The sequence below is a fragment of the Camelus dromedarius genome, chromosome 2 (genome assembly GCF_036321535.1).
Source record: "Camelus dromedarius isolate mCamDro1 chromosome 2, mCamDro1.pat, whole genome shotgun sequence".
Classification (NCBI taxonomy): domain Eukaryota; kingdom Metazoa; phylum Chordata; class Mammalia; order Artiodactyla; family Camelidae; genus Camelus; species Camelus dromedarius.
The window spans coordinates 82025941-82042794 of record NC_087437.1 but is presented as its reverse complement, the minus strand read 5'-3'; the positions used below and the strand labels follow the sequence as shown (position 1 = coordinate 82042794).

The 16854-nt window shown below is 37.0% G+C and overlaps 2 protein-coding genes across 6 annotated transcripts in view; one reads left to right on the top strand and one right to left on the bottom strand.

The window, feature by feature from the left end:
• CMSS1 (cms1 ribosomal small subunit homolog) overlaps nucleotides 1–16854 on the top strand; it is a 333561-nt gene that overhangs the window by 51833 nt on the left and 264874 nt on the right. The gene's annotated exons all lie outside the window — the stretch shown is intronic.
• FILIP1L (filamin A interacting protein 1 like) overlaps nucleotides 1–16854 on the bottom strand; it is a 264565-nt gene that overhangs the window by 41713 nt on the left and 205998 nt on the right. Inside the window, exon 1 of one of the 3 annotated variants that reach the window (XM_031457017.2) lies at nucleotides 1760–1892. The exons of the other annotated variants lie outside the window; for them this stretch is intronic. The gene's annotated coding sequence lies outside the window, so the exon portion shown is untranslated. Of the gene's footprint in view, nucleotides 1–1759; nucleotides 1893–16854 lie in introns of those variants that run through there. 3 annotated transcript variants of the gene reach the window in all.

Sequence of the window (16854 nt, the reverse complement as noted above, 5' to 3'; positions counted from 1 at the left end):
TTGTTCTTTGAACTGTGCTTTAAAGTTAATAAGTGGAAAAAAATGGAATATTGAAGTGTGTCATTTAAACTTTTTTTAAAAAATTGATGCTTGTCCTTTTTAAAAAAATAAAACACAGACTCTGGGAAACAGCTGTTAGAGCTTTGATAGAGGTTATGATTTTCAACAGTTGAGCTATAGTTTATGGTACAGAAGGTACTTTGGGTATAGCTGAAACAATAATTGATGGTTTCTGTTTCCCTCTTCCTCTATTAGATTCAAAAGAGTGGGATACCTTTTTCCCAAGGCAGGAATTTTTCAGTTTCCAATTACAGCCTCTATCAAATAAACAAGTTTTCTACTGCATACTCCGTACTTCCCCACCATAACCTGGGTGTTTCCCCCTGTCTCTCTTCTCATTATGGTAGGCGTCCCTAGATTTGAAATAATTGTTTTGAGGAAATCCTACTTCTCAGTACTAACCTGCAGTTTATAAGGCCTGTCTTTAGGCCAAGTAACATCATATTTCTTTTAGAACACTAAAACCAAAGCTTTGCATTGCTCCAAACAAAATTAGCAAACAAAACAAAATTCCTCTGAAGCAAAAATCGAAGGCACCAATGTTATATACTTTAAAATTAAACTCTACCACAGGAATTACTAGAAATATAGATACGTTCTGAATTTTGAGCAGCTAAAAAAGTGTTGTTTTAAATGATAAGCAAAACATAGAGACTATTTAAAAAGGGAAATAATTACTTCACACATTTCTTAAGTTTTGTTTTATAACATATGTTCAGACCAAATAAAGTTTGAATGATAAATCATTTTTTATCTCCTATTCCAGTGTTTTAAATTTGACATAGCATATTTTATTTTTAATTCCTCTGCTGATTTTTATTCTGAAAAATAAAGTAAAATATGTAAATTTTTCGGCATCTGCCAATAATCTGTTTAGGGTTTAGGTATAACTCATTTTTGGTTCAAAATGCCACTGATGAACAAAAATCTTCTATAGGATTTACCCTTTTAAGTTAGTACTTCTATGAAATAAACTATTGTTCAACATATTACTTCAGAGACACCAGCTTTATCTTCAATTTTCAGTGCCGTTTGTCATTTATCCATTGACTGGAGTTGAAGTAAAAAGCTAGAACAAAACTGTGATAGTTACTTCCTTATACTAATTGACATTTGCTTTTAAGGTAGAATAACATTTGTAGGATTTTTTTTTTTGAAGCTTCAGAAGTACTTTACTTTTTCAATTAGATTTATCCTAATTACAAGATGTATTCCTAACAGGGGTTTTCTAATCTTTTATGTGAAGATTTATAAAAGGGGGAGGGCATTGGGTGAGAAACAGATCTACTACCATGTGGTAGTGTTTCACACTCTTCTAAGACTTAAAGGAGTTTGAGTCTCAGGAGAAAGAAGATCAGGAGATAGAGTTGTTGTATTACAATATTTTCCCCCACCCTTTCCCCAAAGATTTCTCAATACCGGCAGGATACAGTGTGTCGCTTACTTGGAAAGCGTGGGTAATATATAGTCATCCTCCACCTCTCTACATTTTAAAACTAAATCCCAAATCTGTTTTCTCCCTCGGAGAAAACAAGTTTTGTGTGAGTTGGAAAAGATTTTGAACCTAGAGTTCATTGGACGCGCTTTTCGAAACCTGTTTGCAGTTCGTGATGCTGATAACTTTAAAAGCCACCTACAGACTGCCTGGCTCTCTGACAGCAATCCCCTTGCTGGAGCAGAGCGGCTCTCCCGGGCTTACCTGAGTCGCCTGCGCCGGGGCCGGGCGGGGGCCGGGCGGGGGCCGGGCGGGGGCCGCAGTCGCGGCGCTGCGAGCGGGCTGCGCGCGCTCCGGGAGTCGCCCGAACAATGCGAGCGGGGCGCTGAGCGCGCCCGGCCTATGGGCGTTACGTCACTGCGCTGCCTTATAAGGCGCTCCGCGTGTGCGGCGCGGGCGGCGGGGGCGCGGGTGACAGCCAGACCCGCAGCGGCGGCGCTGCAGCGCGCCCGGACTCCGCAGACGCTCGGACCGTGTGAACGGGCCGTGGGTCCCGGCTCCCCGCGGAGGTGACTGGGCGGCGGGCCGGGAAAGCCAGCGCCCTCCTGCCCGTCTATCCAAGTCACTGGGGGTCATGGGCGATCTACTTGTAACTTTTCTCCCTCTGGGGCCCTAAAGCTTCTCTTATTGCTTCGGATTCTTAAATACACATCCTGAAATTCTTATTTTTAAACGTTTGTAAATACATTTTTGTTACATTTGTTTTTTTGGTTCCTGGGGGTGGAGGGGAGGCAGAGGCAGGAGAGGGAAGCCAGAAATCTTTTTCTTTCTTTTTTTCCCCTTTTTTTGGAGACATCTCTGGGGTGATTTAGACTTCAGACCTTCTCTTTCCTCTTTGTAAAGAGTAGGGGTCCTCAGAGGATAGTATTTTATTTCCTGATGATGTAACTACCAAACAATTCTTCAAGTGATGATGGGAAGGCCAGATGAAATCTTATTTTTTTCAGCTTTTCCTGAAAGAACCTTCTCGTTCCTCATTTCTACATGCCTGTGTTTTAAGGAAAGTAGTTACAACTAATCAGTTTATTTGGCAAAGAAGATATTTGTTAAAGAAATTAAATGTTTTGTGTTGTACTTTCAAAACAAAGTATAAACGCAGAACTTTAGAATCAGCTTTTTTACCCATTTGTTCTCTTCTACCAGCACACAAAATAAAACAAAAAAGACATGAGAAGAAAAAAAAAAAAACTGACCAAATTATGTCTGAATTAAGCCTGTTACCCTTTACTATGGGGCAGATTTACTTGTATAAATCTTTTTTTCTGGTAAGTGAAAATTAGCCTCCTAATTACTTTGCACATCAGTAAGAGAAGTAATCTCTAAAGTCCTAGCCAACTATGTGTATCTGCTAAGTAAATTAGAGACACGGCTGCCTCATTTGTGAGCTTCAAATGAATTGAGTAGTTTAAATAACTTGAGTCTATTTAATTTCTTAAATTACATTAAAATAGGGTTGCTTCCTGGTATGATGTACATATGTCTATAGAATTATTGTTTCCATATGTGTTGTCAAGCAGGAATAATGCAAATAGTCTGCTTGTTTCTTTTCTCTAGTGTGGAGTGGAGAAAGTCTGGTTGCAGAGAATTTGTAGTTAGTGAAAATGATGTGGAGAAAAGATGCAGGACACAAAAATAAACATGTATCATCTTTAATAAACTGTGTGCTCACTTTGACACTTCTTCTAGATGACTCTACCTGTCTACTGAGAAGCCTGTTAAACTAGCCTCTGCTCTTTATATATACTGTTTTAAGGGAAGTGAATGACTATACCCTTCAGCTGAACTTAAATTTTAATATTTGATTTGTTAATATTTGTATTAACATTTTAGATGTTGGTTTATTAATTTTAAGGGGAACTCTACCTTATTTTTGTGACGTGTATTTGAAACTTTTCTAGTCTCCTATGTTTGTCTTGTACTTTTAAATATCCTTTGAGATTTTTATGCTAGATTTGATTTATTACAAATGAGATAAGATGGCTGATAGGAAAGCTGCATGAAGCATAAACACCTGAATCTCAGCTCCAAACTGGTAACTTAAAGCACCTTTACCCAAAGCTAGCATTTTTGTAATTTGTTCTACCTCCTTTTCCGTCTAATGGATACAGAGGCTTCCTAACATTTGGCACTGCTTTTTATGTCTTTCTTCCATTTTTTGTACTCATGAATGCTTTACATTTATTTTCATGCTTTTGACGTCCCAGTTTCCCTGTAAAATAGATCAGTATTATTTCCTCCTTTTCTTTAGTTGAAGTAACTGAAGACTAGAGAAGTTGAGTGGATATAAGACTTGTCTAGGATTTTTGATGCAAAAATAAAAAAGATTAGGACTCCTGCTCTTGTGTTCTTTGCCTATGCTGTGTTACTCCCCAAAGCACTGGTCTGTGACTCAGCTATGACTCAGCGCTCCAAGGTCATGGTATGTAACCAGTCTCTTTAGGAACCAATGATAAATCTCATTTGTTGAGGTTCTAGTTCATAGCCGTCACTGTGCCTAGTGCTGTACATGCTTCCATCGTTTAATCTGCGCAACACATTTTGAGGTGGTATTACCCATACTTTTCAGATGACAAAACACATTTGGAAGGGTAAAATTGCTTGACCAAGGTCATACTGCTAGTGAGGTAATGAAAGCAGGGATTTGAACTGGTGTTTATATATACAGCCGTAGTCATCTTCTCGTAATGTTTTGCTCAGAATCTCTCAGAGGAGTTGTTAGTAAAAAAAAAGTTTTCTGATTTAATTGAGAAGTTTGTATCTTTATTTTCCAGATTGAATATTGAACTAGGAAAACCAAGACTTACCCTCTTCATAGGCTGCACGTCAGAGCTACCCCGATTGTGCACTGAATAACTCTAGGGAGTGTCATTTACATTGAAGACATTGTGGATTTGTATATTTACTAAGACAGTTTTCTTGAGGATGTTGGCAACATGTCTTATTCTAACAAAGTTAGAATATTTTAACAGTTTTCTGACAGATGAAAGTCAAGGGTCTTGAAGAAGGGGACTCTTTATTAAGAAGGGAAATCTTTTTCTCAGTGACACAAGGGTACCCTGGGTCTTGTATCGCAAACTCAGCCAGCCATTGGCATTGTGCTCCATTGGCCACGTGAATTAATGAGTAGACTTTTTTTTCCTTCCCTCTTCCTACCAATATTCTCTTTGCTTTGTAATTTTTGTTCCCTTAGCTTCTGGCATATACTTATTATAAAAAGAACAGAATTATGACCATTGTGCCTCAATCTTGATGAGAAAATTTGATTTCCTCTTTTACTGAAAATTTTACTGTTCAATTGCTATATGATTTTTCTAATTTTATAATCAGGAATTTCTTACAAATAAGGATACCTACAAGTTAGAGTCCTTTCTACAGCTAGTAATCTGAATTTATGATCTAATTCAGCAGTAGCTTTGTCATTTAGAAATGATCTACCAAGCTAATTGCTTTCTAATGTGGAAGAAGCGTTTGTAAGCAACAAGGCTGGAAAGTAGGATGTATTGATTTGACTGAACTGTATAAAGTCACTTTTGTTAAATGGTCAAAAACAGTTGAATATTAGCAGTTTCCCATGGTTCAGACTAATGCCAGAAGGTTATTACAATGGCCCAAGCAACCGGTGTTACTAGTAATGTCCACAGTGTCATCATTATTTAACTGTTTTAAAATGTTATTAACATGTTACTAAAAATGTCAGAGCCAGTTTCTCTTTATGAAGTGACTGCTCTTGTTTTCTTTCTTGTCCTATCTCCCTGCTTATGTTTCTTCTTGTGACTGGTGGAGTCTTTTAGCCATCTAAATTTAAGTGCCAGAGAAGCAGTATTCATAATGAACTGAACCTTTCCTGCAGCTGCCCAGTTTTCACTGTTGGTTCTTTCATTAGGTAAGGGGTGATGTGCACTGCTCTCTACTACAGGCTGTCATCTGAAAAGTATGGGTAATACCACCTGTGGGATGGTAACAACACTCTTTGAATGTGGTAGGTTTGCCTCTGTAAAAGAAAATATGTGGAAACACTATAACATGCAAAGAAAAGCAATAATTCTTATTGTAGGCATGGTCCTGTATGAGAAGCTGAACAGAGTGGGTACAGATTCCGGGTGGCAGGGGAAGAGGCAGAATGCTGTGGTTTTGCATTGCATCAGGCTGCAGTTGGATTGGCCAGAGAGTGAGCCTTTGGTGCTAAGGCATTCTGCCTCAGACATTCTAACACCTCATCGGCAGCATTCTGGAGAAATGACTGCCTCTGAGCATTGGGCAAGCCTGCCATGAATGTGATGCTGATCTCTTTGCTGCCACACAGTTTGGGAGGAAGACTGAAGGGACTGAGCACCACAGGTGGGCAACTGTGGGATGTGGAGCAAAAAGGAAAGTCTGAGGGTAAAAGCATCTCCTCTCCATGCCAAGGACAGTCAGTTTTCCAACCAACCTCTTCCTTTTACTCTTCTTTTTATTTCCCAAGTGGTATCTGCCTAGCTCTGTACACATAAATGCCTGTGCACTGAGATATGCACTGAGAACTTCACACCAGCAGTTAATGGGCTGCAGTGAACTTGAATTTACATATGGATCCTTATCTACAGCCCAAATCTTCTGTCCCAGGCCTCCATAGTCCTTGAAGTTTCCAAAGGCTCTTCAGTTATTCCTATTCATACTTCCTCTGACTTTGATTTTAGAAAGGGACCAATACCCTTGAGAGTTATCTTGGGCTGATTACAGCAACAGTGTTAGTGGTGATATTAGGGAATGGAAACCCCTTTATTAACATTAAAACGAATGATATTTTGTGGCTTTAAAGTTAATTTAAAAATAGTTCAGTGCCCATATCATAATTTGGAAAACGCAGGAAAGTCAAAAAGACATTTTACAACTAGTCCTACCACATAAATACTGACAACTATTAACAATTCCATGTACTGTATTTCCTTTTAGTCTTTTCTAAGCATTTGTAAAGCACGATTGCATTCATACTGTGGTTCATATGTGTATATTGTGTTTTTACCTTTATTATATATATTTTATGTTCTTGGCTTTTCTGTAGACGTTGGGTCATTTAAGAGCATATGTTTGCATATTTTCTCTAGAAATAGTGATCACAAAGCTAACCACTACCTGCTATCCCATTGACATTGTCATGGTTTTTGTTCTTCAATAAGTGAAACAAGGAGGTCTATTCAATGAAGACTCTTCTGTTGATCAGAGACCTTCTGTTCTTGGTTTACATGGGATGCTGTGAGTTGGCTATGGGACTCTAGTGAGCATCCCAGTAGGTGAGCAGAATGACTTGGAGAGAATGAAGGATTGATTATATTACACCACCATAAGATTATTAAATGGGAAGCAGGAAAACCCTGCTATTTAGGTCCAGTCCATTTGCTTATTTATTCCTGCAAACATTTGTGTTTCCTTGGTAACTAATAATAGTTTTGAAAAGTTGTTGAACTCAAAAGTATTGCTGCAGGAGTAAAAAAAAGAAAAAAACCCTCAAATCACAGAAATTAGACGGAAAAGACCTATTAGGTCATCTTCTTTGTCACTTGCCAGAACAGATTGTTCTTGATACTTTGTTCAGTCCATTTTTTAAAGGGACTTTGTCAACGAGTTTGTACTCCATGTCTTTTTTAAGAATGCATCTTTAAAGAAACCACTGACAGGTTTTTCTGTATAGTCATAGAGCTTGATTTCAAGCTAACTCTTTATAGAGGGAGACCTGTGGGTTCAAAGTACAATTGAACAGATTTTTTAGTTGGAAATCATTGAAACAGTTTAGAATGTCATTGGAATAATTGGCCAACTAAGGGTAAAACAGAGGAGTGAGTTGAATTTTTATGTTTTCTTTTATCATTGGAAACTCAAATATAACAATACATGAGGATAAACTTTTAATCACATAGCTCATTGTAATGGATGTAGAAGGCCTAAGGAAATAAAGCATTTAGGAAGTTAAAGTAAGAGTAAAATGGTTCATTCTAAGATTGTTTTTATGAAAGAGGCATTTTATAATCTTCCCTCCTATCCCCGATTCTGCTTTGTCTATTATATTTATGATCGATTATTGCTTGATGTGAAGGTGGCTTCTAGTTGTAATATCCTTTCCCTCAGTCACACAACTTACTCCAAACCTCAGAATGACAGAATAAAACTATCTCATAGAGTAGTCAATGGTGGTGTTAGACTATATGCTTCACTTGCCTGCATTATCGCTAATGATGTCTTCACTGGAAAAAATGATGAATAAATTAAGAAATAAGAAATGCACTTTGAGTTTTATTAGGAAGGGTGATCATTTCATAAAATCACATTTTCAAGTATAAAAGACCTTAGAAGACATCTACTGTACTTATTGCCACTCTTTGTTCTCCCTTTTTAAATAGATGAGATAATTGGAGCTCAGGTTAAAGGACTTGCCCCAAGGTCAGACTTTGGTGATCTAGCTACTATGTTTTATGAGTCTGCATGTCTCTGTTGGGAAACATGAAAAATAAAAAAATGACTTAAAGAATGTGACTATAACTGTCAAAAAGAATGTGTCTGAAATTCTAATTAATGTTAGTGTAATGTGTCTAGGTTTATACTAACCACAGAACTAATTTGGAACATTAATGAGCTAGTTATCCACTTTTATATATTAAAAATGCAGTATTTTTCTTGCATTTGTTTATTGCTGGTAGTCAACTCAGGTCATCAAGATTGGTCATGGGTTGGCAACTCTGGTCAAAAATTTAATGGAGAGATCTGAATGTTTAATATTAATTCTGTGTTATCATTTAACACCATTGTCTTCTGTGCTTGCCAACTGGTTATTCTGTACAGGAGAAATCCTATTATAATTTGTTACTAAGCAAAGCATCCAATCTACATCATAAAATACAGGTTTGGAAGGGAGGTCAAAAGTCTTGTGTTCACCCTTCGATTGAAATCTCTCCCACGTGAGAATTTCAGCTTCTTTCCCAGGAGTTGGTGCATGCACAGTCCAGTTGTCATTAGTAAGAGCTGAACAGTTTCAGGGATTTGTTGCTTCCACTGACTGTTCCTGGTCTTTCCATGGCACCATATTGAACAAATGCATTGCTTTGACATGACAGCTTTTTAAATATTTGAAGACAGTTTGTCCTGAATCTTCAGTTGTTCCTATCTGATATAATCTGAATCCTTTCACACCATGTGTCTTAAAGTTTGGTGAACAAATTACTTCCACACATCAGGATTGTCTTCCTCTTTATAGACTTACAGACTCTGTGTGTGCCTGTAAATGTAAGTTTTCTTGGCATTTTAGGCAACCACATCAGACTGCTGTGCCATCGAGCTTACTGATCACCAGCTTCCTAATGAACAACCACACACCTAAGTATTTTCATCATGCACTGTTCCTGTGATAATCTCGGTTAATCACTTCTGTCCTATGCTGATTTTGTTTATATCTTTGTTATAATAACGACAATAATGTGTAACACATTTACTGCATAATAGGTGCCAAGAACTGTATACTTCACATACAGTATCAACTTTGAGACACATAATGACCCTGTGGGAGAGATAGCTGAGGAACAGAGAGGTGAATTATCTATACAGGATCACAGAGCAAGTAAAGAGTGGCACCAGGGTTTGAACTGCAGACTGACTTCAGCAACCTCTGGTAGAAATCACACTAAAAGTCTTGTAGTAGGATTTGGTCTTACGGGACAAACAGTACTAACATGAAGTCATAGAACTTTGTATCTTTCTTATCTGCCGCCTATAGGTCATTAGGCTTGCACTATGGGATGGTAGAGTGAGAATGGATCTTGGAGATCATCTGGTCAGTTTCCCTCATCTTATTGTTTATATAACTGAAACTCAGGCTGTGCAGTAGTCTGTTCAGGGATATGCTGTTGGGGCAGAGCTCAGGCCAGTATGTGGTGCCTTTTCTACCGCAAAACTCTTAAAGTGTTTGTACCTTGTACCATTTCTTCTCTCTCTCTTTTCTCTTCTCTTCCCTCCCTTCTTCTCTTTCTTCCTTCCTGTCTTCTCTCTCTCTAATTATTTATGGCACTGTAAGCATTAAAACATCAGTAACAGTCATAGAAACCATATTGAAAGGTATACTTAAAATCCTAGCATGCTATGTTTGAAACTGTTTTCAATATATTGCCAACTTCTGAATCTGTAAGTTCTTTATCTTTTCAGATTATGACATGGACTTAAAAATCTTATCAAATATATTCTCAAGATCCCTCTGACTGAAGTTTCGTATCTCAAAGAAAATTTAAGGAGTGGTAAGGGAAGGGAAAGGAATTGTCATTTATTCAGAACCTACTGTGTGGTGATTACGCTCCCCAGCACTCTACCTTGATGTCTTAAACCTCCTTCCCGTTTTATGAGATTCTGTATCAGGACTAGCCCAATACCCTGCCCAGAATGGGCATTCCACAAACCTGATAAATGAGGAAAGAAGTGTTTTGGATCCAGCAGGAGAAAGGAATGATGATCATGTATACACTACTTGCACTCATTAACTGTTAGCTTTTGGTTCATTTTATGTGCCATTTATTTCATATCTGTGGAGGCAAATACATGCACAGGATGCTATGGGATGCTACTTGAGGTGATAGATTTTGGCCTTGTACAATGTAATACTGATTAAGTCTTGATCTGGAAACTATTCTTTCTTCCATTTAATCAAGTTTCTTTAATTTCCTTGATCACAAATATTCTTTGCTAGGGAAATTTTCCTCTGAGGGTGTATTTAATCGTGCAAGTGGGGAAAATGTCAACATGATAGTACTCTGATAGCCTGAGGACTTGAGGAATAAAAACAGCTATGGCCTAACAGTTGCCTCTTGGCAAAATATAACTTAAAATAGAGCTGATTTCTTTTAAAACATAATCAATTCTAATGAAAACTGATCCATTTGAGTTTTGAAATGCATAGAATCAACTTTCAGTTACCATGAATGACTCTTGCCCTAGTGATGCCACAATGTCTATCATAAGATTGCTAATTATCAGTAGACTCAAAATATGAAAATGGCTGAAGTCTCACTTCACCTCTGAGAGGTGCTCAGTGACTTTTGGTTAAAATCAAACTCTATCCATCCATCCATCCATCCTTCCTTCCTCTGTCTATGGCTATCATTTGCTAAAACCTTGTGGAACAGATGTCTAACTCTCCTTTCTTTCCTCCTCTCTGCTCAAAACCACACACAGAGACACCCACAGGTACACATTCAGGCTTTTACATATGCTAACTAACAACTACAAGAGGAAATGAAGAAAAATGAAATTCAATTTTAAATCAGGAATGGAAATCTACTTCCCAAGGGCTAAATGTGTGATCTTTTTACCCAGTCATGGTGACCTTCAACAACTAATCGCATGTTTTGTGCTTGAGAATTATCATCAGTCATTTATGCCATTATGTTAATAACAGGATGGGTGGGAGAGGCATTGGCAGCTGATGCATGGCTTTCACATGTACAATATTTAAATTTTTTTATGCTTTTGAGAGGATGAAAAGGCCAGTGAGACAATATGATTGAAATTCTTGAAAAAATTTCACCTTTGTTCATAATATTTGCTCACTGGAATGGAACTGAGTAGATCTAAATTGAAGGAAGAGGGATATTCAAAGGGAATACTAATACTATGTGTGTGATGATGATGATTTATAAGTATACAGAAGTTAGGCCTGGTCTGCATCTACTATATTCTTTCAAGAGACGCTCAGCAACTATTTGCTGAGCACCTTCTGTGTGTATTTATTACTGTGCTGAGTTCACGGTGAGTGGGGCAGAAAGTATAAAGCATGACCATGACCAGATTTTGATTGGTAGATTGAACAAACACGTGAACAAAAGCCAAAAAACAATAAATATTATATTGGGATGCTGGATTTGGTGAAGTAAGAATTTTTACAAAAATGTCAGTTAGGCTTAGAAATATCTGGGAGGTCTTCATAATAGAAGATAAAGTTCACCTGGACCTTGAAGGGTGAGTAATTCCAGGAAGGATAGTGGGAGAGCAAAGGGACCCTGGATTGACTGGAGTCATTGGCCCATGTTTAGAATAGCATTTTCTATTCTATTCCCACTGGGCCTCTGCAGACAGTTGTGCAAGTGGTAGATATTGCAACGCTGGAGGAGAGGGTGGTCACATAGGGTGGGGCCAGACTATATATGACTCTTAAAATTCAAGCAGTGGGATTTGGGTTTTAATTTAATGTTGTGTAGACAGTAGGGTGCCACTGGCAACTTTTGAATAGTTGAGTAATAGACTGAAAGCAGTTTTAAGTGAATCATAGCATTGTTAGAAAGTTCCTTTTCACTTGCATATCGAAGTGCAATGTGCATATGAAGTAGAATTAGGTGTACTTCAACCTTGTTGTATATTCATATGTTAATGCTGCTTTTGGGTACAATCTTTGGACAAGTGAGTGTGTGGAGCAGCTCCTATTGAATTTGAAAGGTCTTTTCTGAGAATCAAAATAAAATAGATATATAATGTTTTACTTAAGTAAGAGAATTTCTTTTAATCTTATTAAATATTAGGATGACTGCTGAAAGAGTGGCTCTCTTGAACTGTTTACTTGACAAGTAATTATGATTTATCAGAGAGTCTCCTCAGAGAAAATGTTGGTAGCTGGGGAGAGCTCTCCCAAGGCTTATATTACAAACACACAAAACTCAATCTGAATGACTGACTAACTGAGTGAATAAATGAATTGGTTTGTTTGCTTGCTTGTTGGTTTATTTTGATGATGTTTGGTGATGTCCCATCCATTGCTGAAAATGGAGGGAGGCTCTTTATGTTTTAGCTACTTAGCTATCAGCAAGGAGTTGTGGAAGGTAAAGTTGAGAAGAGAACCTTCTCCGAATGCTTTTTGTTGAAACAGACACTATCTTCACCTTTTCATCTTCCAGGGAAAGAAATTCCATGATTGGCTTCATTGTGTTAGTTTTAATAGTTCATAAATTTCATTACAAAAAATAGCTCTGCTAAGAACTTTAATTTGTTTCCTTTCTTCCTATGATCTTACTGGGCTTTTGTCTTTCTCTTTGGTTTGTGAGTTATTTAAAGTTGTGCTTCTTAATTTCATGTATTTTGGGGTGGGGGAGAGAGCTTTTGTCACTGATTACATTATAGTCAGAAAATATGGCCCGTCATCTTCCTTTTGAAGTTTATTAAGATTTGCTTTATGGTCCCACTGTGTGGTTAGTGTTTGTACAAGTTCCCTATCAGCTTAAAGAGAATGTATATTCTGTAGGAGTTAAGAATAGCATTTTCTATACAAATAAAGCTTGCTTATTGTGCTGTTAAAAATATTCCATAACCTTGTTGATTTTTGTCTGCTTGATTTATTAATGACTAAGAGAGGTATGTTGGAGTCTTTCACTGTGATGGTGGATTAGTCTGTCCTTGTGTTTCTGTCAATTTTTGCTTTACTTATTTGAGACCAAATTTTTATGTGCATATAACTATTCCTAGGAAATGGAGTCTCTTCACATTATATAATGACTCTTTATAGATGCTTTCTACCTTAAAGTCTCTTTTGTCTCATACTAACAGTAGTTTCTCTTGGTTAGTGGTTGCCTGATAATGTCCAACCTTTTACTTTCAGTTTTGTTATATTCTTAATGTTTCAGTGAGTCACAAACAGCATGTAGTTGGGAATTATTCTTCTTAGAATTGTTTTAATCTAGTCTGACAATCTTTGTCTTTTAACATGAACGTTTAGTCTGTATTACAGTGATTACTGATGTATTTGGATTTTATTTTGTCATCTTATTTGATGGTTCTGTTTTTTACCACTTTTTTGCTGCTGTTTGGATTTTATTTTTATTCATTTTCTCCCTCTCTACTTGGGAAGTTAGACACTATGCCTATCCTATTAGGAATTAATTAGCCTCTAAATTCTTACAAGTTAAATGATCAGAGTCTAAAGCTAATCAGTATTTTAATCCTCCAAAAACTTTAAGGACCTCAGAACACTTTAACTCTGAGCATACCCTCCCAATTTATATGTTATTGTTGAAATATATTTTAGTTCTTTTTTAAATACCACAAAATATTATCATCACCTATTGTTGTTCTTTTAATCAATGTTGGTTTAGATGTACCAATGCGCTTACCACTTTCTTTGCTCATTATTTGTTCTTTTTTCCAGACTTCCATCTGGGATCACTTTCCTTCAGTCTAAATACATACTTTTGAAGTTCCTTTAGTTGAAATTTGCTTTTTGCACAGCACATTCTCTCTTTTTATTTATCTGAATTTGTCTTTTTTTTTAACCTTTGTTCTTAGGAAGATTTTTACTGCTTATAGACCTATAAGTTGGCACCATTTCTGTCAGCACATTAAAGTTATTATCCCACTGACTTCTGGCTTCCCATGTTACTGTTGAAAAGTCAGTCAGCAGTCTAATTGTCATGCCTTTTCTCTCTGGCTACTTTTATGATTTTCCCTTTGTCTTTGCTATTCTGTCATTTCATTATGATATAGTAAGTATAGGCTTCTTTATTTTATCTTTTATGGGTTTCACTGAGATTCCTTTATATGTGAATCAGTGTCTTTCCTCAGTTCTAGAAAATTTTCAGCTGCTGTTAACTTGTCAAATATGGCTTCTGAATAACTTTTTCTCTCCTTACCTTTTAAAACTTAGACATTTGTTAGACCTTCTTAGTCTGTTCTTCATATCCCTTAACTTCTCTTTCACTTGTTCCATAACTTTAGCTCTTCAGGCTACATTTTATTATTTCTTCAGAGTTTTCTTCCTGTTCACTAATTCTCATTGCTGGTCTATAGTTACAGTTTTCATTTCCAAAAATGTTTTCCCCTAATTTGTTTGACATTTTATAGTCTGTTACTCTTTTAACTAGAAATTTCATTCTCCTTTTTTATCTTTAACTTACTAAATATGTTTTACGTGCTGTCTGGTGATTTATCTGAGGTCTTTAAATATCAGCAGTTCTATTTCTGATTTCTCTGGCTTTCAATCATTGTGCTTTATTTTCTAGTTTGTTTTTGGATTTTTTAAATATGAACTCATACATCTTAGAACTTTATATGTGAGAGTTCTTTGAATGCTGGGTTGAAGGTGGCTTTCTTGAGAGAGAATTTGCATTTGTTTTTGCCAATTGCACCAGCGGTATTTTCAGCCTAGAGTCTTTAGGCCCAGGGTTTTTTGGGTTTTTTTGTTTTGCTTTTGGATCACTCAGGTAGTATAAATTTGGGCTGCAGATTCTCATGTTAGGTAGCTTGTTATTAAAAATTCTCAGTGGAGTTTATCTCTCTCTTTACTTCCAAAGCCATAGTTCAAAGAAAGCAGTTTTCCTTACAGTTCCTGGAGGTTGGTTTTGTTTCTGAGTCACCATTACATTGATGGTTTAGCTCTTGGCAGTCCCAGCTTTATGTGGGACTGGGAGGACCCTGGGTTTTGTGCTCTGTTCTCTGCCCTGTGTTGCCATGAAAACTAAAATTTAAGTTCACAGAGTTCAGAAAATGCTCTCAAAGCAAAAACCAGCTTGGGTTCTTTGTGTACCATGCTATACTTCTGATTTAGAAAAAGTTCGTGTAGTAAGCTTACTTATTTCCTATCTTCTCAGAGTTTCCCTTACTCTTAATTCACTATCATTCATTTATCCTTAAAAATAGAATAGAAACAAAATAGTAACAAAATTGAAGAAATTCTATGAAGGAAATGTTATTGAGGTTCTGCTGGCAGTGTTTTCTGATTTTGCTAAAGCCTAAACTTTCTTATTGGGAAAAACAAGTCACCTGCCTAAGGCTATTTATTGGGGTGTTACCATATTTTATTGCCAGATCATTGCTTTTTGGATATAGTTTGGTAACATAATTTGTTTAAAATGTCATAGAAACCATTATTTCTGTTTGCATATTCATTATTTTTCTTCAATGGTTAATAAATGTGAGTGCATGCATGTGTGTGTTTGTTACAGTAGCTGCTTGTGTGTGTGTGTGTGCCCACACACATGGGTGTTTTCCTTATCACTGTATTGCACTTGCTTTATCCTCAACTAGGAGTTAATTGGGGGAATGAGATCCTGAGGATGCTTTTCTAGAGCGATGACTTGAAGTCCTTAACAATTGGGTGAATAGGTTAGCAGCCCTAATCCCAAATCAGGTCTTTGTGTTTTGTGACCTTGGTCAGCCTTCACACAACAAAGCCTAGAAGCTGTTCCCAAAGAAGCCAAGTGGGTGGGATGTGCAGTGGTGACTGTGGACTAGTAATGGCAATGCCTTGTTTAGATGAATGCAGCATGCTCTGTGTCTGTTCTCTCAAGGTGTTCCTATGAGGAAATCTGGGGACTCTCAGGACACATCCTTCTGCTGTCAGGTATCTTCATCTCCAGTAACAATATTTTTAGAATCTAGGTATTTTTGAATGGTACGCCCCAAAATATTGTCCATTTTGTAGAATCTCTACAACTCTTTATGCTCTATAGATAGCTTTATACTTCTATTAAAATAGAAATCGAGCTCCATGCTAATTGAGAATTATTTTTGTTTACCAATATCCCTTATAGAATACATAGATTTTTGAAAATCTAGTTAGATTTTACCACCCACCCCAAAGTCATTTTGAAGGTAAAAAATCTGATTTCCTCTTTGCTGAATCCACAAATGTTTCTATCAGTTTCCTTGTAGTTTTCTTTGTATTCAAGTTGGGTGACTAGACAGTCAATGTTCATTTATTAAGTACTTTCTATGTTAAGTGAGACAAATCTGAGGGGAAGAAAGCCATTTAACATAGAACCAGCATATAATAGGCTCCAAAAAACTGTAGTTCCTTTCCTCTGTGCTATTACATCCAAAGTTTTGTGCTATATGGTGGAAAATAAGACAAATCCCTTGCTATATAAGCACAATATATTTTATTCTTGCTTCAGGGAATTACAGCTAGGAGTTGATTGGAAAAGTATTAATATGGAGGAGGAGATAGAATAGTTAAAAGCTAAGTGAGTTACACAAGATGTATAAATAAAGTGCCCTTTCCATGCAGAGGAAGAAGTTATGCATCTGGAAAGGTTTAAGAGAAGGTGGCACTTAGGAGTGCTGGTAAAATTCCACCTCATTTGCTCCTTTGCTGTGGGCACCTAAGAGGTACAGTCACTAAGGAGGAGCTGGTCTGGTACCAGGTCTGGCCCCAAATGGGGCTCAGGGGCAGATTTACTATCCACATTCCTCTTGTGTGCTGGTGCTGTTCTCTTCCCATGAAGAACTGTTTCTTATTTCTATGTTTTTTTATGCACTTAAAGACTGTGTTGCTTAAGGTTTCTTTTGCTCATGGAAGAATAATGGAA